Source organism: Wyeomyia smithii, chromosome 2, assembly GCF_029784165.1.
Source record: "Wyeomyia smithii strain HCP4-BCI-WySm-NY-G18 chromosome 2, ASM2978416v1, whole genome shotgun sequence".
Lineage (NCBI taxonomy): Eukaryota > Metazoa > Arthropoda > Insecta > Diptera > Culicidae > Wyeomyia > Wyeomyia smithii.
The window spans coordinates 100,214,234-100,238,438 of record NC_073695.1 but is presented as its reverse complement, the minus strand read 5'-3'; the positions used below and the strand labels follow the sequence as shown (position 1 = coordinate 100,238,438).

The window sequence follows — 24,205 nt, the reverse complement described above, 5'->3', positions numbered from 1 at the left end:
CTTTTTTTGCCTTTCTCCTAGAAAGGTATAGCAATCACTGGAAAAACCAAAGGTATAAAAGTGGTCCCAATGGCCGAATGTCATATACCACTCGACCCCTTTCGACGAACTGAGCATTTTCTGTATGTATGTATGTGTGTGTGTGTGTGTGTGTGTGTGTGTGTGCGTGTGTGTGTATGTAAGTGCAACTTTTTTTCTCACTCACTTTTCTCAGAGATGGCTGGACCGATTTTCATGAAATTAATTGCAAATGAGAGGTCTAGTTGCGCCATAGGTTGCTATTGAATTTCATTGTAATCGGATTTTTAGTTTAGAGGTTATGTATCAAAATGTAAAAATCACGAAACATCAATATCTCAGAAACCACACAACCGATTTCAATGAAACTGGTTTCAAATGATCGGGCTGTCTCCAGAATCCTTAACTTTCAAATTTCGTTATGGTTGAACAAATGGTTCAAAAGTTATGCAAAGAAAAGTTATCCTAAGGTTGTTTAAACTCACTCATTTTTCTCAGAGATAGTTGAACCGATTTTCACAAAATTAGTGTCAAATGAAAGGTCTAGTTGCCCCATAGGTTGCTATTGAATTTTATTGCAATCGGATAGTAACTTTGTCCGTTGTTCGTAAAAATGTGAAATCACATAATGAAAGTAAACATATTGACTTTCTCCTAACGATCACTGGAAACTTTTTTTCTCACTCACTTTTCTCAGCGATGGATGAACCGATTTCAATGAAATTAATTGCAAATGAAAGGTCTAGTTGACCTATAAGATCCCATTGAATTTTATTGTAATCAGATTTCTAGTTTAGAGGTTATGTATCAAAATTTAAAAATCACGAAACATCAATATCTCAGAAACTGCACAACCGATTTGAACAAAATTGGTTTCAAATGAACGGGCTACCTAAAAACCCTTAACTTTTGAATTTTGTGGTTCAGAAGTTATGGAAAGAAACGTGTTCTGGATACTATTTAATCTCACTCATGTTTCTCAGAGATTGCTGGACAGATTTGCATAAAATCAGTGTCATATGGAAGGTCTTGTTGCCCCAAAAGACCCTAATGATTTTTTTTTTGCAAACGGATTATTACATTGCCTGTTATGTTTAAAAATGTGAAATCTAGCTATTGAAAGAAACATAATCCGAAGACTACCTGGACTCACTCACTTTTCTCAGAGATGGTTGACCCGATTCCCACAGAATTAGTATCAAATGAAAGGTCTAGCTGCCTCATAACACCCTATTACATTTTGCTGTAATCGGATTGTAACTTCGTCTGTAATGTATCGAAATGTGAAAATCACGAAACTTCATTATCTTAGAAACTACACAACCGATTTGAACAATATTGATATCAGATGAACGGGCTAGTTAAGGATTAACTGATGAATTATGATTGAACACGTGGTTTCAAAGTTTGGCTGCTTTATACGTTCCCTTTTCATTTGATTATAATCGAACTTAAGCAACCGTTATGTATTAAATTGTTAATAAAACAACGAAAGTCTATTATCTCAAAGATGACATGACTTGTTGGAACATAACTTGTGTCATACGAACGAGTCATCTCTCAAACTTACAAATGATAAACTTCGAAACAATTTGATATGTGGTTCAGAAGTTGTGAAAAGTAAAGAAATTAAGAGACTATTCAAAACTATACCTGCTTTGATCAATATATGTGACCTCAACATAATTTAAATATGTTATCGTTCAATTTAAACGTTTCTGATATTGCTGATGATTAAATTTAATTCAAATTTCAAATTTTATACTTTAGTTACAACATCAATATTTTAGTACCCAAAGAGTGAATATTCCTTTATTGGATTGCAGCGTTCATGTAAATCTATTTTTACAAATAATAAGTTCAAATGAGAAAGGCTGGGTCTGACCGCTAGGTGGATTAATTTAGGTTTTTCTTCAATATTCCATTCAAATTCGGTTTTTTCCGTGTTTTTCTCAAAATTTTAATCAATTTTTTCCATACATCTCATTGGCGCTCTGATATAAATATGTCGAAAATGTCAAAAATATCAAAACGCCAAAAGTGTCAAAAATTACGTCAAAGTGTCAAAAATGTTAAAAATGTCAGAAATGTCAAAAATGTAAAAATGCCAAATATGTCAAACATTTCAAAAAAGGTTTCAAACTGTTAAAATCATAAAGCAAAAATGTCAAAAATGTTATTGACAATGTCTAAAAAGTCGAAAATGTCAAAAATGACAAAAAAGGCAAAAATGTCAAAAACGTTAAAAATGTCAAAAATGTCAAAAAAGTCCATAATTTCAATAATGTTTAATATATCATAGAAGTCAGCAATGTCGAAAAACAATCAAAAATGTCAAAAATGTCAAAAATGTCAAAAATGTCAAAAATGTCAAAAATGTCAAAAATGTCAAAAATGTCAAAAATGTCAAAAATGTCAAAAATGTCAAAAATGTCAAAAATGTCAAAAATGTCAAAAATGTCAAAAATGTCAAAAATGTCAAAAATGTCAAAAATGTCAAAAATGTCAAAAATGTCAAAAATGTCAAAAATGTCAAAAATGTCAAAAATGTCAAAAATGTCAAAAATGTCAAATATGTCAAAAATGTCAAAAATACCAAAAATGTCAAAAATGTCAAAAATGTCAACGATATTAAAAATGTTCCATATGCCAATGAAGTCAATGATGTCAAAAAAGTCGGAGGAAATCAAAAATGTTAAAAAATTTGAAAATGTTGAAAACGTTAAAAATGTTAAAATGTCAAAAATGTCAAAATGTCAAAAATGGCAAAAATGTCAAAAATGTCAACAATGTCAAAAATATCAAAAATGTCACAAATGACAAATGTCAAAAGTGAAAATGTCAAAAAAATAAAATATTTTAAAAATGTCAAAAAAAATATCAAAAATGATAGAAGTGTCAAAATGACAACAGTGACAAAAATGTCAAAAATGTCGAAAATGTTCAATATGACAAAAAAGTCAATGTTGTAAAATATGTCGGAAAAAATCAAAAATGTCAAAGATGTCAAAAATGGCAAAAATGTCAAAAATGTCAACGATATTAAAAATGTTCCATATGCCAATGAAGTCAATGATGTCAAAAAAGTCGGAGGAAATCAAAAATGTTAAAAAAATTGAAAATGTTGAAAACGTTGAAAATGTTAAAATGTCAAAAATGTCAAAAATGTCAAAAATGTCAAAAATGTCAAAAATGTCAAAAATGTCAAAAATGACAAAAATGTCATAAATGTCAAAAATGTCAAAAATGTCAAAAATGTCAAAAATAGCAAAAACATCAAAAATCTCAAATATGTTGAAAATGTCAACGATATTAAAAATGTTCCATATGCCAATGAAGTCAATGATGTCAAAAAAGTCGGAGGAAATCAAAAATGTTAAAAAATTTGATAATGTTGAAAACGTAAAAATGTTAAAATGTCAAAATGTCAAAAATGGCAAAAATGTCAAAAATGTCAAAAATGTCAACAATGTCAAAAATATCAAAAATGTCACAAATGACAAATGTCAAAAGTGAAAATGTCAAAAATATAAAATATTTTAAAAATGTCAAAAAAAATATTAAAAATGATAGAAGTGTCAAAATGACAACAGTGACAAAAATGTTGAAAATGTTTAATATGACAAAAAAGTCAATGTTGTAAAAAATGTCGGAAAAAATCAAAAATGCTAAAGATGTCAAAGATGTCAAAAATGGCAAAAATGTCAAAAATGTCAAAAATGTCAAAAATGACAAAAATGACAAAAATGACAAAAATGTCAAAAAAGTCAAAAATGTCAAAAATGTCAAAAATGTCATAAATGTCAAAAATGTCAATAATGTCAAAAATGTCAAATATTTCATAAATGTCAAAAATGTCAAAAATATCAAAAATGTCAAAAATGACAAATATGACACAAATGTCAAAACTGTCAAAAATATCAAAAATGTCAAAAATGTTAAAAATGTCAATAATGTCAAAAATGTCAAAAATTTCATAAATGTCAAAAATGTCAAAAATATCAAAAATGCCAAAAATGTCAAAAATGTCAAAAATGTCAAAAATGTAAAAAAATGTCATAAATGTCAACAATGTCAAAAATGTCAAAAATGTCAAAAATGTTAAAAATGTTAAAAATGTTAAAAATGTCAACGATATCAAAAATGTTCAATATGCCAATGAAGTCCATGATGTCAAAAAAGTTAAAAAAGTTAAAAATGTTAAAATGTTAAAATGTCAAAAATGTAAAAAATGTCAAAAATGTCAAAAATGTCAAAAATGTCAAAAATGTCCAATCTGTTAAAAATATCAAAAATGTCAAAAATATCAAAAATATCAAAAATGTCAACGATATCAAAAATGTTCCATATGCCAATGAAGTCAATGATGTCAAAAAAGTCGGAGGAAATCAAAAATGTTAAAAAATTTGAAAATGTTAAAATGTCAAAAATGTCAAAAATGTTAAAAGTGTTAAAAGTGTCAAAAATGTCAAAAATGTCAAAAATGTTGAAAATGTTGAAAATGTCAAATATATCAAATATTTCAAAACTGTCAAAAAAATGTCAAAAATGTCAAAAATGTCAAAAATGTCAAAAATGTCAAAAATGTCAAAAATGTCAAAATGTCATAAATGTCAAAAATGTCAAAAATGTCAAAATTGTCAAAAATGTCAAAATTGTCAAAAATGTCAACAATGTCAAAAATGTCAAAAGTGTCAAAATGTCAAAAATGTCGAAAATGTCAAAAATGTCGAAAATGTCGAAAATGTTGAAAATGTCAAATATATCAAATATTTCAAAACTGTCAAAAAAATGTCAAAAATGATAAAAATATCAAATTGGAAAAATTACAGCAGTGACAAAAATGTCAAAAATGTCGAAAATGTCTGAAACTATAGAAATGGTAAAACAAAAATATCAAATATGTCCAATAAGTCAAAAATATCCAATAAGGCAAAAATTTCAAAAATATCGAGAATGGAAAAAATGTCCAATAAGCAAAAAATGTCAAAAGTGTCCAATTAGTTCAAAATTTCAAAAATAACAAAAATGTCAAAAACATCAAGATAATATTTTGCCACATAACATTTAAGAGCCAGTTCGCAAGCAATGGACTGTAAACAGGTAAGGAAAATCTTATAAAGGACCCTTTTATTGTCAACATTGATGCCGTAGAAATTCAAAAACAATGCCCAAAAATCAATGTTCGGCACATTTTTTCAAGAATTTTCACAATTCATGACAGTTTACGGCTGAAAAAGCCTTCCTGTGCCAATAAACAATGTGGAGTACAATCTCAAATGGCATTTGTTTTTGAGATATACGTCACAACCCAAAAGCACGTAGTTATTGCCTATTTTTTGCTACTAATCCAGACTATTTTTATTCTTCCTCACCTATATATACCCCATTGGTTCGCGAGAGGCTCAACCACCTTTCTGAGGGACGTTGTTTTGATGTTCGTCTATTGTGCTGAAATTTTCAGCGTTTGTTCGTCTGTTTAAGGTAGAAAGTTTTGCAAAGTTAAGTGGGGTGAAACGGCCCTCAAAAATGATATGTCTAGAAAAGTCCAAAGCAAAAAAAAATGCGTTAACTCTGGACCTGTGCGCCAACCATATCTTCGGCGGCGGCGGCGTAGAAAACATTTTATCTCGGCGGCGATCGGCGCGCCGGCGTGACGCCGTTGGTATTTGTCAGCGGTGGCGGCGGCGGCGTTTACCGGCGTGAAACTAATTACCACTTCTAAAATATTGCGTAAAATGAGTACACTCTCATGTTCGGTTTTTTATTTCAACATAAATAAATAAAAATATGTTCATCCGGGTTGACAGGATGTTAAAAAAGTAATGAGAATGGTTAGGAATCAAGTAGACAAACATTTAACAACCAGAAAAGAAATGACTATCGGCGCGATAAAAATTTCTTCGGCGGCGCGCCGACTCAAAATAATCGGCGGCGGCGGCGTACGTAAAAGCGTCGGCGGCGGCGGCGCGGCGTGGCGGCGCACAGGACTAGTTAACTACTACTAGACTTGATGGATTCAACTAAAAATTTGTGTTATTATCCTACACTAAGAAAACGCCATAACGCATGATCACAATATATGGCAAAGAGATAACATGACGAAAAAAAAACATTTGCCATTAAATAATTGTCTGCTTTCAGGGTCTTCCTACTTGTCTCAACATCGCTAGAAAAAATATCTGAATATAGCGTTTTGTGAAGCAACTCAAAAGCTTTCATGCATAAGCCAAGTGCACCGTATGGAGTAAAACGGCTCTAGAAGGTTTTTTTTTTTCAAAGAACCGTCAAAATCGCTGAACTTGCAATATTTCCTGTTAGACTGTAACGTAATGTCTGATGCTTCTCTTGAAACTTAGTGAAAGAGGATTTGATATCAAATAAAAACTCTTTAATTGTTTTATAAAATAGTACATTCGGGTTCTGTACCTTTTTTTGTAGAGAAAACAGCACCCCGAAAATCGCCAAGTCTTTTCCAAGAAAAATATTTAATACCTTGCCCTTAAACATTTTATTTAGCTAGAGTAATAATCGAAATTAAAGGCAAATCTATCACATCTAACGCGAGTTCTTGTAGTTTTAGTGATTTTGACGGTATTTTGGGGAACAAATTCATCATTTACTCCAAATGGCGTGACTTCTATTAAGTCTAACAGGAAATATCGAAATTGGCTTACACATAAAATTAAAAGGTTGGTCTGTCTTTTGGCTTTCTCAGTCTTTATGGAGGAAAAACACGACAATTTAGCAAAATTGCCCGACGTTTCGGCCGTTTTGGTGGCCTTTTTCAAGGGAAACTGTACACACTATCAAAAACTACACCCGCCGCAGAAGCAATACTCAACACCTACAAACCACCCCTAGTAGCTCACCGTAACGATCAATACCCGCCCATTCTGAGCACCATTTCAAATCAAACGTTAATGCACTATACAGCCAATTTTCAAGTGACCAAAGTTCGCAGTTTCCCGATGAATAAAACTAGAAAAAGTTCATCGCAACCGAAGCAAAGACCAAACTACCGCAATACAAGACTTCCGACCGTTGGAAACCAACGTTTAAGACTAATACGACAGAACTAAAGTGAGTGACTATTTATGTTTTAAACTCTATTATTAACTTTTTACGTTAAATACAGTTTCCCTTGAAAAAGGCCACCAAAACGGCCGAAACGTCGGGCAATTTTGCTAAATTGTCGTGTTTTTCCTCCATAAAGACTGAGAAAGCCAAAGACAGACCAACCTTTGCATTACCAGTACCAGTCGTTAACATAAAAATACATAAAATTAAAGCTCTTGAGTTGTTCTACAAAGTGCTATATTCAGATAATTTCACTAGCATTGTTGAGAAGAGTAGGAAGACCCTACAAATTGACAATTTTTAAAAGGAAAATGCATTTTTTTCGTCATGTTATCTCTTTGCCATATATTGTGACTATGCGGTTCGAAGTACTTTTAGTGTAGAATAATAATACAGATTTTTAAGAAAAACCCCTCTAGTCTAGCCGGAGTTATTGCACTCATTTTGGACGTTTCTGGATATATCATCTTTAAGAATCGTTAAACCCCACTTAATCTTAATGAAAAAAATTAAATTTTTGCAAAACTTCCTACCTTGAACAGACAAACAAACGCTGACAATCACCTCAAAACAATATGCGGTTGCGCCTCTCGCGAACTGGCTCTTAATCGAATAAAGTAGTGGAAAATTCGAAGCAATGGTATTATATTTAAATCAGGGGATCGAAAGGTGTTTTCTTATGAGTGCCGCATTCGTTGTATTTTATTACAGCGTTAACCTCGTTCTTCAGTGTTTAGATATTTAAACTGAAATAGAAGGTCATGTTTACAGATTATCAACATAGATCCGACCACGAAACATCGCTTCCGATGTCCAAGAGATTCAGTCAGCCAGCAGTACTGTTGAAGAACCACAGAGTGGCTCCTGCGCGACATATTTGTTCAAACATTGTTCGCATTAATATAAAGATAGATGACACACAGAGGAAGGTTATCCCTGTGAGAATGAGAGTATAAGTGCAGATGTTGACAGTTCGTAGGTCGTAGCGACTCCGCCCGGTGAACACTGATGTAAAACGGGAGGAAATGGAAGAGGGAGTTAAATTTTGGCACAAGACCCCTGAGTGACGCAAGTCACCCGCACATGAAATGTAATCCTGCATGCTAGAGGCTCAAAACAACGCAAACCCCATCTTATGGCTGCCATCTCGTGTGTCTTTGCCATAAATGTGTGTAAAACAGCTCTTTCTTTCCTGCTCTAGTAGATCACTGGCAGAACACCATGACGGTAGTCAGGAGTTTCACACGTTTACATGCATATTTATGAGGTGCATGAAAAGTTGATGACCAAAAAACAGCACCGAAACCAGATGCGATGAGCCATACAATGGGGCCAAAACAAAACCGTTCAGTGGATTTTCAGGCCAAAGTCATGCAGACAAAGATGAAAAGTGGACAGCTTCGGGGAACCACTTCTACAATGTTTAGTACTTTAGTTTGGGATAGAGATGATCTCTGGTTTGAAAGCAGATTTATAAATTAGTTTTTGTTAGCCAGATAGGGTATCAAATGAACTACAAAGTTGACAATTTACCACTTGAGCGCAGGAGAACAATAATGACTGAGACCCGAACCTCTTAATTACTCTGAGAACTCCATTATAATACCCCAACCTCGAAGCCAGGTCGCACGCTGCCAATCACAGTCAACTTCCAAACCAACCATTTTCGACACACAGGTGGTTAAATTTATCTCATTATATGAATTAGCTATGAAATAATCTCAATCAACCATACAATTGCATTATCACATCCATTCACCACTCGGAAATCGGATTTCCATCGACAACAAATCCGCTCCAAATGAAGGACATCATCATTACGTACAGCTCATAGGTACTCCCGCTACCACGTGCGAACATACTGTCAGTCCGGTGCTATCAGCGGACGTGGTTTGATGCCAGACATCCTCCGCGAACAGCATGACAAGCACTTGACAACGATTATGTTTCCAAAATTATCTTTGCACTTAATTTCATTAATAAAGCTGAAAACTCAAACAGCACACCATACACTACTCGAGCACCATCATCGCCATCAGAACAGGATTTGAGCAACTGCCAGCTCGGTGAGAATCATCGCAGTCATCGTTATCGCCAGCCATGGCGCTATTCGGAATGCTTGGTGTTTCAGTCGAGCTTTGGATGGCGTTCGAGTCGAAAAGAGCGGTTTCCGAGTGTTTTGTTCCTTCATGTGGGTAGTATTGTGATCGAAGTACTTTCAACCGCGACTTTTTCTCGAAATAATCCTATAAAATATCTAGTAGTGTGGTTACCCGGTAACAATGTAATCTTGAAAACTGGCAACCAAATTATCGAATTGCCCAGTAGTTTAGCGTCATCACACTACTGAACCGGAACCACTGGACCCGGCGCAAAGCGCCCTTCCAGGTCCGAACCTGGCAGTAAAAAGGCTACGAGAACCGACAGAGAAAGACAGCGAGATGGGTGTGAATGTAAAGCACGACGACGGGTGCAGTGCGAACGTCATCATCATTGTCAGCGTCATCGGAACGCATAATTTAAATTCCGGTTCCCCGGACTTATCGTCAACGTCAGGCTGCATTTGCGCTCCGCTGTTGAACGGTTTTCTTTCGTCATTGCTGCAGCACACTGCCCTTCCCATCGTTGCGAATGGGTTTATTTCCCTTTTGCAGTTTTTATCCCATTTCCGGTTGGAACTATTTCTGATTCACATGTTTTACACCACTTTTGCCTCGGATGCTGGGAAATGCTGTTTCCAAAGTTCAACACATAGCACACATACATAGTCGGTTTCGTGAACGACTAGTTTTACCTTACACTTAAAAACAAACACAAATATGATGGCTAGGATTTTTTTTCCAAAACATAGAACAACCAGAATTGTTGCATAGGATGAGAGTAGAATCAGTATATATAGAAGGCTGGCGGTGCTGTTACTGGAGGTTGCAATTCAAGTTAATTGACGTCAGCCATCAACCATGTTAGTGTAATTACCACTGTATATAGATAAAAGAAAAAACAATATATCTCAACAGCATGTTGTGATTACAAAATGTCGCAATATTAGCCTTCTAGATATAATGATTCTACTAGAATGGAGGATGCTGTTAACTGCTTTGATGTTTGATGATCTTTTGTACGGTACTTACTTATGATAACAATTATGATTGTATTTAGCATAGATGATAAACTGTAATAAGCAAGGCACTCAACACTGCAAATTGTCGGTTTTGTTATTTGAACGGTTGGGTGAGCTGATATTTTAAGATTATGAGTTTTACCTGCATCTGTAGTTCTGTCGAAAGAGTTGTTTGGATAGATTTTTTTATTCTCGATGGAAGGCGTGAAAGATTTTTTTTTATTCTCGATGGAAGGCGTGATCCCAGACATTTTTCGCCTCAGAAAATCTCCCGGTGTCGGCTAGGATTGAATCTAGACCAGTTGGGTTGGTTGTGAGTGGATCACGCCACCTCAAAACCATCGACACCTATGTCGGCGGTGGGATTCGAACCCAGGCGTCGAGCGTGGTTGGCGGAGACGTTACCAACCACACTAGGCCCCCGCTAGATGTTTGAAAAGATGTACATGATGGAATTTGTTATACTTTCCGCAGCAAATAATTTCCTTATCACGTAAAAGTTGATGGTACAATACCACATTCATAACAGGTGAAAACTAAAATTTTGGAGTTTTTTTTTTATGTTTTGCGAGTCACTCAACAACAAACACGCTCAAAGAGAAATGAGAGTATATATATGTAAGCTTTCTCCCTTTTTTTATACCAGTTTTTTTCTGTTTCGCTTATGCATGCCCAGTTCTGTTTAAACTGGCGTCAAAACAAGAAGCTTTGCGTGAACGCATTAGATAGTTCTAACTGAACCATTTCAAAATTCGTCAACACGTTCACGGTAAATCATTTTAAAAGCGAAAATGTTCCGGTTTCGAATGTGTACACTATCTTGCAAACCACAACAAAAATTTGTAGTGCAAGATCGGTCAAAGTAATGAATATTGAAAACAAACGTTGTAACGTAACTAAAAATAAAAGCAAAATGTTTGGTTACTATTTGTTACCAAATCATGGAAGAAAGTAGCGATTTCTATAAAATTTCAAAGAGAGCTGAGCTTTTGACTTTACGGAGAAACGGTTCGACACCGCAATTTCTCGCGCGTCGTAACGTCACACTATCTTAACACTGCCCAACGTGATATAAACAATGCAAACAACTTTCTTATACATCAGTTGATGGAAAATTTTGTATGCTTTCCTAACCTGTAATAATACTAATGTGGTTCTGGAAAAATATTTAGGTTAGAGTGAAAATTATGCCTATGTAGCGATATGTCAGTCAATGTTTTTCTTGGAGATTAAATGTTGAAGCATTTTTTATATTTATTTTAAGAATCATGTAATACGCCCTTCTTTCAAATTATTCCTGTTTCCTCAGTAACAACCATTCAACCATAAGGCTCATCGAACTGTTAATCAATATTATACAATTCACTCTCCAGCAGCGAGAAAATTGGATGAATAATTCAGAAGCTTTACCTTTTTATCGTCTACCTGAATCGTAGAATGACAAATGCCTCAAGGAGCTCACATAAAATAGCGAATGAGGGTCATTGTGCACAACCCAGTGTGCAATTGTTAGAAAAATAATGTTGTTTTTAAGAAGAAATGATTTATTTAACATGTCTCTATCCTGAACTTTTCATCAAAAATTTTGTTATGACTTCAAGTTTCCACAAGACAAAAAAAAACAAAAGGAATTTGTTTTTGGTATTGAAAATTTGATGTTTATTTAAATTTTCTGCTATTTTTTTTTCTTGGTATACCTACCGTACTTCATCAAATTTTCTAACACTTAAGCTATGATGTAACTTCTTGCACTAAAAATCAACGAAAAATGAATTTTCTCGTCGAGCCTAAAGGTTAAACATGTTGGTTATTTTGTTGTTGTTGCAATTAAGTGCTTTTTATATATAATAAAACATGTTTTGTTTATGTAATTAGAGAATTCAGAACTCGGCTTTGATTCAAATTCCGAACACTTCAACGTAATCACTAAGAAATAGATAGGCAAACCGTCTCAACACTGACACTGTCACTTCTTCCAACGCCTGCTAGTTCCCTGGAAAAGGTCCTAGGGGTAAGCGGGGTAAGACCGCCCCTTAAGCAATTCTGTTCATAGAAAAAAAAGTTGCGGCTGCAATTTTATTTTTTTTCTTCGCTAAAAGGTTCTTCTATTCAATACCCACATTTAAAAAATAGGAATGGGTTAGCTAATTAATTTCTAAGTATTTGCATGCCCTACTGGAAAATATCTTTTCAAATTTTTTCTTCCATTTTACAAGCCCTGTGATTCCTCACTTTCACAATATTATAGCACATTTTCTAAATTATTTTTCAAAGTGAATTATCATGATTTCCAGTCGATAACATGTCTACTGCAAGTAGAAAATAAAATGAGGCATGAAACCTGAATTTCATTTTATTTAGTTTTGTCGCGACTTTTCTGGGTTCTGCCCCACAGTGCCCCAGTGGAACATTTTCATATTCCACCGAAAAAGCAGTCAAAATTACAAGATTACTCACGGCCTTCGATATTTCCGAAAGAAGACAGATTCAGGCAAGCGATTAAACGTATATTCACGAACTAAACAATAGATTTTTAGACAGAAAAACTCTAAGTCCCGTTGCCGCAAAACAATAGCGCATTGACTGGTTGCCAGCTGAAAGGTTGTTTTTGATTATTTCTGTGACCGTTCGCGCACTATCACTATCAGTAAAACTCCGGTGGGCGGTCTTACCTTGTTTACCCCTACAGTGAAGAGCTATACATCACTGGGTAAACGTCATTCCAAGGAACGAAATGGTATATAGTAATCAGATTTTGATTACTCTAGCTGTAATAATGTGATTTTTATTCTGAAGTGTTCGAAGTTTAAGACTGTTGGAAGTTTGAATCAAAACGGCATATACTTTTTGCAAAGCATTATTAACTTACTCCAATTAGCTTTTAAACAGTTTTTCTAAGCAATCATTGGTTTTTGAGGTACAGTGCTTCACATGAAAGTGTGCAGTGTCGAACAAAAGAGTCCATTCCAATACAAAATATTCACATGAGCATTTAATTACCATATTTTGGCGGTAGAGGAAATGCTTCGCCAACCAACGTCTGTTCACTGAGATGGTGCGGCTCAGAACAGTGTCTGTTTTTCATGACAGGTGCGGCTGATCAACGTCTTGGTGCCAGCGTGGGGTTGTAAACAATACTGTCACGATAGTTCTATGCCAAGACATGGGATAGGCTCAAGTTTTACTAGTCAACCGTAAAAATTATCAGTACAGAAAGTAAGAACTGCAAATAAGGAACGGAACAATTGGCATAGACTCAGGCATCCCTCGGATCATGGAACTGCAAGCCTCTTGGTAATCTTGGAAGTACCCGCATGTTTACCGACTTATTGTGGGTCCGCAAGTTCGAAATTCTAGCGCTGCAGAAGGTACGCGGGACGGGAGTATCGGTACATACATACAGAGATAGTTATACCATTTACCAGAGCTGCGGAAACACACACGAGCTGGGCACATCTTTCTTTGTGATGGGAAAAATTCAGAAGCACGTGATTGGGTGATCACCAATCGACAACAGAAGGACCACAGAATGAAAGTTGAGCATTAGATTAGATTAGTTGGTAATGTGCATACGATAGCTACCCAAAGTCGTCATCGTCGTCATCGGAGTTCTCAACGCTCAGGTCGGCCACAAGGTGGAATTTAGACCGGTTTTTGGAAAGTTCAGTGCACATTGGCACATGAACGAAAACAGCCTTCGACTCGTTGACATCGCCGTCCTTAAGAACATGGCCATACGCTTCTATATCGGTACTTCTGGAGTTCACCACAACAGACCGATCCGTGAACGTCGATTCTGACCACTATTATCTGATGTCCACAAACTTTCGGTTGTCGACAACTACCGTCGCTCGCCACGATATGATCATGAGTGACTTAAATCTTTCAAAGTCTAAAATATGTGCGAAAACCTTGAGGTAGCGTTACCAAATGAGAGATAGCTCAACGGAGCCCCTCTAAAGGACTGCTGGAGTGATATAAAAGCAGCCATTAACAGCGCAATGGAAGGTGCTTTTGGGTTCATCGAGAGGAATCGACGTAACGGCTGGTTCAACGAAGAGTGTCAGACGATTCTTGACAAGAAGAATGCAGCGCGGGTGTTGATGCCGCAGGAAAGGAATCGTCAAAACGTGACAGAAACGAAGATAGCAGACCCATCTTTTCCAGGACAAAAAGCGCTGGCTGGAAGAGCGGTAGTGTAATGAATTTGAGCAACTGTATCGTTCTCAGGTAACACGGAAATTTCACAAAAACTGCAAACAGACCTTTTACCGCGAGCTGAAATGTGACGGCATAAAGATAAAGAAATCTTGACGGATAAACGCAAGGTGTTCGACAGGTGGAAGCAGCACAACATTAAACACCTGAATCCAGTGAAAGATGTTGCGCACCTTCTTCGATGAACTGCAGATGGAAAACGGAACGTGGAGAAAGTGAATGAACCACGAACTACAGGAGCTGCTTTGGGAGCCATCTTACATCCACACCGCTAAGTTTGGCAGGTTGCGGTGGGCTAAGTCTTTCGTAAGGATGTTGGTCGACAGCCCGGTAAAGATGGTTCCGTCAGGGATGAGAAGGAGAGGTGCACAGCAAGCAAGGTGAAACTGCAGCAATGTACTGACGACTTGGGACTGTTGGGTCCTTACCCAACAGTCCCAAGTCGTCAGTACATTGCTGCAGTTTCACCTTGCTAAGGAAGTGAATAAAACTTTTTCTGGCAAGAATTTTGAACTGGTGTTACTTTTATGAAAGCATTTTTATATGAATTATTCCTCCTATCAATATTATCACCAATTCCTTGGAGGGGTGTTTCATACAATGTGTTTCTTTGGCCAGTTTGAATGTGAGAAGCCCTCAAGATATTGTAGAATTCCACGTATGAAGGAGCCTGAGAATAAAGCCATACTTTAGTCCGTTGACATCGAATGGTCTGATTCTGCATACTACTGCAATTACTCTATCTGCTTATTTTTATCATGAACCTTTAGAAAACAGGTTTGCTATTACTGTGTTATTTGGATAGTTGTTTGCTAAACTGTTATCATAATTAGTCGTAAGAGGGAACGTAGTAATAATACCTTTTAAATGTGTTTCGCGCAAGGTACTATCACAGACTAACAGACATAACACTTCGAACAAATGCTCAATAAAATCATCGTCCGGATGATTCTAGTACTTTACGTTAGTAACACTAGCACCATCTGCTGCCGTGTTCGCGCTGCGTCATGTATTTCGACATCAGCGCTAGCGTTACTGCATGTGTCACATGGGAAACTACAAAATATGTAAGAAATTGCATGACAGCGCCCCAGACGGCGTTTTCGCGCGATGACTGTTATTCGATTGGAAATTTGAAATGATCGTTTTTCTGTGGCGATGGAGCTAGGTTCCAGTGTTACGTCTGTTAGTCTGTGGTAATATCATCAAATTACCACCTAACGAAATATTCAGGACTTAAAAAAGATTTGTTGCAGGTTCCAGTTGCATATATCTGCATCTTAGTCGATGACAAGCGGCTAAAGATGGTTACTTTTTCGTTTGAATATTATACTTTTCACATAGTTGCTTAGAAGGGATGTGGTACATTCAGCTCAAACTTACAAATAATTTGTTCTTTAGCGTTCCTCTATATTCGAAATTTGATATTTGCTGTTGAAATACGAGAGGTTTCTGAGGCAATTTCAAATTTGTTTCAAGTTTTTCTAAGGGTAAAAATGTCAGATTTCGATCATTAAACAAAACCCGAGTGAGCCTGAATTTTGCATAAGGAATTTATTCGAGAGGACAAAACTTTTGAAAGCTGTCGCATTTTGAAATTCATTGGTCAAACTTTTTCCCTATATACTATTGGCGCCCTATTATGCATAATAATGAGATTGTCATAAAGTTGAAAACGTTAGAAAATGGCAGTCCCAGAAAAGCTTGTTATAGGGGAACTGCTCCATTATTCATCTCATTACGCCGATACTCACGAAGAATGCACGGATTAAGCACCAAATTTTTACGAAATCATTGAACAAATAAGCAAAATACGTTTACGTGCTTTTATGGAATCGTTCAGAATTATATATTTAGTAAACTTAGCTAGATTTATCCTGAATTTTGTAAAACAATCTATTTTTCCCAACGCTTCCTTATCCACCTCAAAACTTGAATCATTGCTCAAATATTTATCTCACGACGCTCCCATATTATTCAAACTGTAAATCACGAAAGAATCACATTATCATGAATGAACGTAGCCGCAGCCCATCGTAGTAGGTTACCTAGATATCCGCTGTAGTGGTTTAGGTGCAAAATTGGTAACCTAGGTAACCACTGCAGTGCTGTCGATTTATGTCAATTACGTCGGAATAATTTAACATTTTCAGTATGATTTTTTCATATTAACAGAAACTGATTTTGCAACTTTTGATTTTGTTCAACGCAGTGAAAACAGATGAAAATACATACAGTTGAAATTTAGGGATTGTAGAAATTCATCTCATATATTCCTGCTAATTAAAGCATGTTTTTGGAAATTTGAGGTGAACATTTCAAAGATTAAAGTATTATTAGTGTAGTGAGTGATTTTGTTTAGTGATTAAAATAAAGGTGGTCCGCTAGTGATGAAAAAAACTTTGGTTGGCTGCTGAACGAGTTCCGTTGTAGCCGTATCGAACAATGCGCGGATTTTGTTTTCTGAGGAAGGTGATTGAAATAAATGAGTTTTCGAGTGCAGATGCCCGACTATAATATCAACTTTAAAGCTTTTAAGTGAGTTTTTGAGTTGTCCACTTTATGAGAAATATAAAGTGAACTAAGAAGAATCCATCCCATGGATTAGCAGATTGGTTTAGTTAGAAAATATGCGTTTTTTCCTGTTTTTTATTGTGTTTTCATGTTGTATGAGATGAATATATGGGCTGAGATAAATAATGGAGCAGTTTCCCTAGTTAAAAACATATAATTTTGTCGATTTCAGTAGTTTTCAGGAACAATACTACGCAAAAATGATTTATGACCACCCTTGCCGTACATTTCGAACCACTGCACTGTGAGTTAGTGGTTACTTTGTGTACGTTTAAGACTTTGTAATTTTTTTTTCTAGTGGGACAATCGTGTGCGCAGTGGAAATGCAGTTCAATTTATAATTATTCTTAGTACACTGGCACCCCATGCACAACATTCAAAGGGCATTTTGATCACAATTGAAATGATCTGCTTAATTTGAGAACAAAACTGGCTGTATCGCTTGGAAGTAAACAAAGTTATCAGTGGTTGTCAAACTCAGATGAGTGACTTCGCTGTGTGATGGTCTATTAAAGCTCTCCTATTTATATCAATTTGCTGAGTTGTATAAATCATCAATTGTTAGTACAAATTCATACAATACATACAACAGCTTACATAATAATGTTTCATTTCTCTACCTCTGGGAAGTTTTTTCTGCTCAAAATTTAGAAAGTTGCTACATTAACACAACAACATTTGTATTCAAACGGTCAGAACGAACAGTAATCTGGCAAACATTTGTGTTGCTGAGTGTTCGGAAACTCCGAAACTCACGTGAGTAGAGAGGTTCGCATGTTACGAACACTGAATTGGAAATATTTAATCCGTATATCAGCTCACCTTACCAATTAGTCAAGTTCAGAACGGCAATCCAGTGTTGAAAAACAAATCAGCGAGTGTAATAAATAATATCAATGATGAAACATCAACAAACAAATTAGAACATACATGTAGGTCTTGAGCCTGTACTCCAATTAGTAGTGTACTATGTAAATATGACTTCGAAGCATTCTTTTGTTATTCTCCCTGCCCCCCCATCGCTGGAGGAGCTTCAGAAGCAAGAGAGACTAAACAACGAACAAACAAATAGGTACTAACAGTAGATATTTCAGGCAAGCAACTGCTGATTCTATCCTAGAGAGCTGTAGTGGCTAGAATGATAACAATGGGCTGTAAACAAAGCTAATTATTTAAGAGTATGGAACAGTAGCTACACCAAACGCATTCGCATACGCATAGAAGAGAAGAAAATGTTTTTTTTTTTTCACGAAACATACGCGAAAGTTTTGCACAGATGAGCAACACGATGATTCAATGCGACAAAAGGATGTGGTTGATGTTGTTTCACAAGTATGAACATGAACGAACGCAAGAAAGAGAGAAAGAGAAAAGAAACACATTATACAGTTTCAGTTAACTCTGCTGAAGGCCAAAATGGTCTTCCTGTTAGAGTTAGATGACATGAGACTAACACTGCAACACGATAACACATGACAACGATTTTTTTCTGTGGACTGTCCAGGCGTATGTCCACCGTAGTATGTACAGAAAGAGAGAGAGGTGAGATTAAGATAATATTTGATTTCACTTACAGGTTCAATGTGTATGCAGGAGTTGAATAAAACTGAACATGACGATCTATTACTGCAACAGCATCTCATGAATTGGCGGGTTTTACTGAAAGAATAAAACAAGCATGCAAATGATTCTATATTAGCTGGGTGTTGATATGTGGATGGCATGTAGGAGTAGAAGTTAATATTACAATCATTTCTAATGTGCATAACCAACGGAGACGCCATTTCGCTCAAAAGAAGAGTTCTTTATAATTACACGTCTTCAAAGAGTAATCAGAATCGTTTTTCTAGTTCAAGAAAATAGTACGAAAGTATTTAATGTAACATTAGTCATTTTCCGTCTATTCCCTATCCATGATGTTCTTCACTTGCGAAGGTACTTATAAACTCACGCGATTTTCAACCCGACATTAACACTTAATCACGATAGCTGCGCATCGGTTAATACAATAGTTTATTCAAACATACAGCAGTCAACAGTTCTAGAGTCTGTAACTAAGCTGCTTCTCGGTTCCGCAACGACGTGGAACATAATTTCATCGTAACGATAATTTCCACCATACACAATTACCCACTGCATGTACGGGACAACCAAGGGTATGTGTAGTCCCCAGAAAGGTAAACTATCCGTTTGCCGTTGTGCGGTCTACCGAGTAGTATGAATAAATAATGAAGAATTGCTGAAAAATTAGATTACCCTTCTATCGAGCTGAGTTAGGATGACGTTTGGGATATCGATCGCGTTGCTTCTGGTGGAAAAAGTCACAACCCAACGCGGTAAGAAGCTTTTGGCAAATGCAAAACCCTTTCTGACAGCGCTCTAGCATAAAACTGGCCCGACGAATTGTACGTAGGTATCCAGTACGAATTCCGATTCGAAAACACACTTGGCCTGTTACCGCAGTACGGGGCAAATCAAAGCCCGTATCGAATCGTAATCCGTTGCAGCTTTTCTCGATACCTTCCATTGCTTTTATTTCTCTTTTCCGCTCGTTGCTTAATCGGGGTGCCGGTTTCGAGCAATCAAAAAAAAAACAGGAAAATTGGTCAACACAGGGATGCAACGGAGCGAAAGTAAACATGCCAAGACGAAACGAAGCCAGAAAAATCCATATAGATATGGAGTGCAGGAGAATTCTAGGTATGATATCGGATGGAACCGAATGAACTACCAACACTGTCCTTTCGGGGTGCATACGGGGGTTTGTGTGGTTTGCTTCTTTTTTTATTGGCCTATTCATTCGTTTGTCCGCTGTCAACGTTCGCTGTTGGTTCTCCGATAAATGAACCGTTTCCGCAAGTCGGTTTTGGAACATGTTTATGCTGAAGGTAGGGTGGAAATAAGTAACGAGATCACCGTAACTTAGTAGCTTTGATGGTTTGGATACTTATGCTTCAGCCTCGTTGTGTTTGGCAAATTTTCTTTGGTGACAATTACAAAGACTAAAAAAACTGAACAACGCATAATATATTGTTGAAACGTTATATTCGGTACCACGTTTGACGTTTGGATCATTACTCTTCTTCCCTTTTCTTACTGTCAAGATTCATTTTAGAATGTTTTTGAACTTAAATTTTTATTCTTTTTCTTTTAATTAATCTTCGTTACCTTTAGAAAACCTGTTTGGGAATGTTCTGAGCTGATTTCTTTTACTATCTGTCCTATGTGTTTTCGTTGATTTAAAGCCAAAGTTTGGGTTGTATGCATATAATTGGCCCCATAGTTCCATTTTGTAGTTATTGCTTTAAGAACTTTTTTTGTTTTACCACTGCATGCTATGTTTAGTGTGAGTAGTTTGAAGAGGATCCGAAAAATGAACGAGAACTGAGAAAGTGAACTAGCCTTCGAAAAAAATGTACCCTATTCAAATGGAACTCGTACCCGTAACCTTCGATGTATCTGGCATGGTGTTTTATTAAGTTTTATACGCTATCCCACCGAACGCAGTTGACTAACAATTTAGGCGAATTTTTTTACGGAAATATCAGTTTTCTACACGCAAAACTTTTCCTTGTTACTTTAGAAGCAATAGCGCAAAATTGTCTTAAAGGTAACAAACCTATTACTTAAAAGGCAATAAAATTCTTCCCCAGTCAAGTAACAACACATACTGTCATATATTTAGCACGTGTTACGGGAGTTCGACTATCTAATAATGGTCGTTTCAACCACATGCACGATTTGTTCTGTCGAAAACTGGTCCCTTTCAATCTCAAGCACAAAAAAATTCACACACCGTCGCATATGTTGCACATATTACAAGTTTCTTCAATCTCCAATTCATCCGGTGAGCGTGTATTAGTTCGCTCGTTGTATGCATACGGAGTAGAGAAAGAATATGACAAGAGCTGCCAAGCAGCATTTTCCCCGTCATAGAGTATGCAAACGTTGATGATTTCAAAGACTTGCAATGCGTCTCCAAATGATATCACGATCTGTAAACTGCGTTAGAGAAAAACAAAAACATTCGCTTTCTTGCAAGCTATTCAAAAAACATACTCATTGGTTCATGGAAACTCATTTGCACCTGTTTGAAAAAAAAAAAAAAAAAATTCGTGCCCATCCAGAACAATATTCGCAACTTCGGCAACTCTGTTCAGACAGTATAACATATTTTCATTTCAAGTAAACACTGGGGGACGAAACGAAAGTGTTTCTAATTAGACATTTGAGGTTGACGGGTGAGATTTTCATTATGTGTGGATGAAGAGGACAAAAATTAATCTGATCGTTGCATCAATACAAATGCAGCGAGTGAAGTTTTGCTAACACATGCATTGCGGTGCTTGGCTATATGTTCTTCTGCAGAAACACATACAAGCGTGTGGCCGTCATATTTTTTGTTACTTTTTAGTTGTTACTAATTGTGTATAATGTGCAGTCATAAGACACAATAAGTAATAAAAAATTGCCTCAAAGTAATAAAATGTTCTCCGTTTGCGTTGGGTGTACGCGTTTCATAGAAAAATCGGTTTTTATCGATTTTTTGTTTTTTTAAATATGATCATTCAGTAAATCTTCAAACTACCAATATTCTCGAGCTCTTTCTTTTTTTCTTAACTTTTATCTTGATTTGTAGGTTGAATTTAACTTAACGTTTGCGGTACAAAATGGACTGTTTTCGGATGGAGGTAAAAACATATTCAATTATGTTGGCTTACTTGCAAAAAAATGCAACTCCTGCTTCGAGTAATGAGCCGACGCCAGATCTGGCCAAAACACTGCGTTTTCGGCCTTATGGTATTTTTTGACGAACGACGCAACTTCCGGCTGGCACTTCGTACCATAAGTTTCCCCGTTCACGGCTAGGCCGGAGCGAAAGAAGAGCGACTTTGAAATCCCCTTTTCGCTGATTGTCAGCCACAACAGCACCTTCCTGGGGAGCTTGGTGTGTGAAAGAATCTTCACCTTGGTGCTTATTTCTTTCGTGGGGGAAGTAAAATAAAATGTGCCCTACCAGTCGTTGACATCCAGGATGAGGTAGGCCTCGTCGTCCATCACCAACGCCACGTTGTGATTTGCCGGGAAAATCGATTTGTCCATCTTATTCAGGCGCTGCGTCATTGCCTGCAGCTCCGAGACTAGTGAACGGGAGTGCTGCTTCTTGACATGTTTGTCCATGTTAGCACGTAGCAGCATAGCCACTTTTCTTAGGGTCTTCCTCTTTAGCATCCTTTAGAGCTTCTTGTCGCTCAAGCTCGTCGGCCGTCCAGAACCGGGTTTTCTTTCAATGCACTGGTTGTTGTCCAATAGTTCCAAGATCTTGTAGATCCCGGAACGGGCGTATTCGGCGTCCACTTTTTTTTGCGCAAACGATATGAGCCCTTCCAACCATTCCGTAGGCGTAGGTAGTTGTTTCTCAAACCATACCCTTAGGATAATCTGGTGAATTGCACTACTCAGCCGCTCGCTCCCGACTTTTAAAAAATCGACCGGTAAGCCGTCCTTCCCAGCGGTTCGTCCAAAGTTGGTGGATCCACAGCTTGTTCGTCCTCCTATCCTGTTCCCATTGACGACTCTCCTACTTTCGTCATCGTTCAACACCACTTCAAAATGTTGCTTCCAACGCGTGTCCACTTGCGATTTATCGATAACCAAGTTCCCCTCTCTGCCATTACACATGGCAGGTACTGGCACGGTCCGATTCCTGATTCCGTTAATCGTTCTATAGAATCTTCTCATGTCATACCTGGTGAAGCAATTCTCCGCCTCCGTACTCTGCAGCAACTCGTTCCCTTACCTTTGAATGTTCAGACGTAACCTCCTCGTCAATTTCGATTCGAATATGTTGGATATCCGGGTGCGAATCTTGCCTACCACGAGATAGTAATCCGAGTCGATGTTTGGCCCTCGAAACGACCGTACATCTATGACGTCTGAAAAGTGCCGGCCATCAGCATGTGGTCGAACTCGGAGCAGGCCTCTCCATTGGGGTGTCTCCAGGTGTGCTTTTGAATGTTCAGAAATGGGTACTACAGATAGCCATTCCCCTGGCCGCGGCGAAGTTCACTAGCCTCAAGCCGTTGTCGTTGGTGGTAGAGTGAAGGCTTTTCCTACCAATAACGGGACGGAAGAACTTCTCTCGTCCGACTTGTACGTTCGTATCTCCGATGACGGTCTTCATGTCGTGTTGTGGGCACTCTCCGTACGTTTCCTCAAGGAGCTCATAGAACTCCACCTTTACGTCATCAGTTCTATCGTTTGTCGGTGAGTACACGTTGATAAGGCTGTAATTGAAGAATCTGGCCTTGATCCTCAATACGCAAAACAATATCGTACGTACTAATAGCGGTCTCGATCAACTAGATTAGTTATCGATATTGTTTTTGAAGTAGAATAGTTCTCTCAGGAAGTTCGGCTACATAGGGATGTGAAATGAAAATCTAAAACCGAAAAAACTGAAAAATATGTCCAATTTCAAATGCTAATAAATCGGTTAGTATTCGATGGATTTCCTTTGTTCTTGCAGCAATAGATTGGAAAATCTTCTAAGAATCTGTCCAAAAGAAGATAATTGTAATTTTATTATTCACACTATTGTACTATTTAAAATAGTCGAGCCTTATCAAAATGAAAAATTCGACCTCTGATTGGTCGTTATATGATTGCTACCCAAGCACGGTCGACAGAATCATATATCTTGCAATTGAAAACATGCTATTTGGCCTATATAAGAGCCTTTTTCAGCCGAAGCCGCGCATAATAGTTCTAGACAGCGACAACAGCAGTCGTCCTTCCTTAGCAGCAACACTAGCAGCAACACTTGGTCACCACGTCTCAGGAGCAGCGCGGTTCTCCTCAGCGTGTCACGCCAGACTGCCATTATTTTCCCCGTATTGGGGCAGCATGAAGATTGCCATTAGGAAATCAAATTTTGAACATCAAAATGCCTTTTTCAAGTAAACAAGTCATTGAAAGTTGATAATTTTTGACAACACAAGCAAGCGTTCTGTGTTGGATCCTAGCAATTTAAATCTGCCGCGCCCGTCTAATTTACTGAATGTGAAATAGCTTCCACAGTGCATGTTCTCCGTGTATCTCAATTTCCCCACTGTTAGGACAGCTCACAGGTTGCGATCAGCAACCGATTTTGAATCTCAAAATACCCTTTAATTAATAATTTTCTGGCATCAA

The 24,205-nt window shown here is 37.0% G+C and overlaps 1 protein-coding gene across 4 annotated transcripts in view; it reads right to left on the bottom strand.

The window, feature by feature from the left end:
• LOC129723839 (protein still life, isoform SIF type 1) overlaps positions 1-24,205 on the bottom strand; it is a 431,180-nt gene that overhangs the window by 366,432 nt on the left and 40,543 nt on the right. For 2 of the 4 annotated variants that reach the window (XR_008727823.1, XM_055678300.1), the window contains exon 3: positions 18,586-18,670. The exons of 1 other annotated variant lie outside the window; for it this stretch is intronic. The gene's annotated coding sequence lies outside the window, so the exon portion shown is untranslated. Of the gene's footprint in view, positions 1-18,091; positions 18,204-18,585; positions 18,671-24,205 lie in introns of all 4 variants that reach the window. One more of the 4 variants, XR_008727822.1, reaches the window with a different exon arrangement.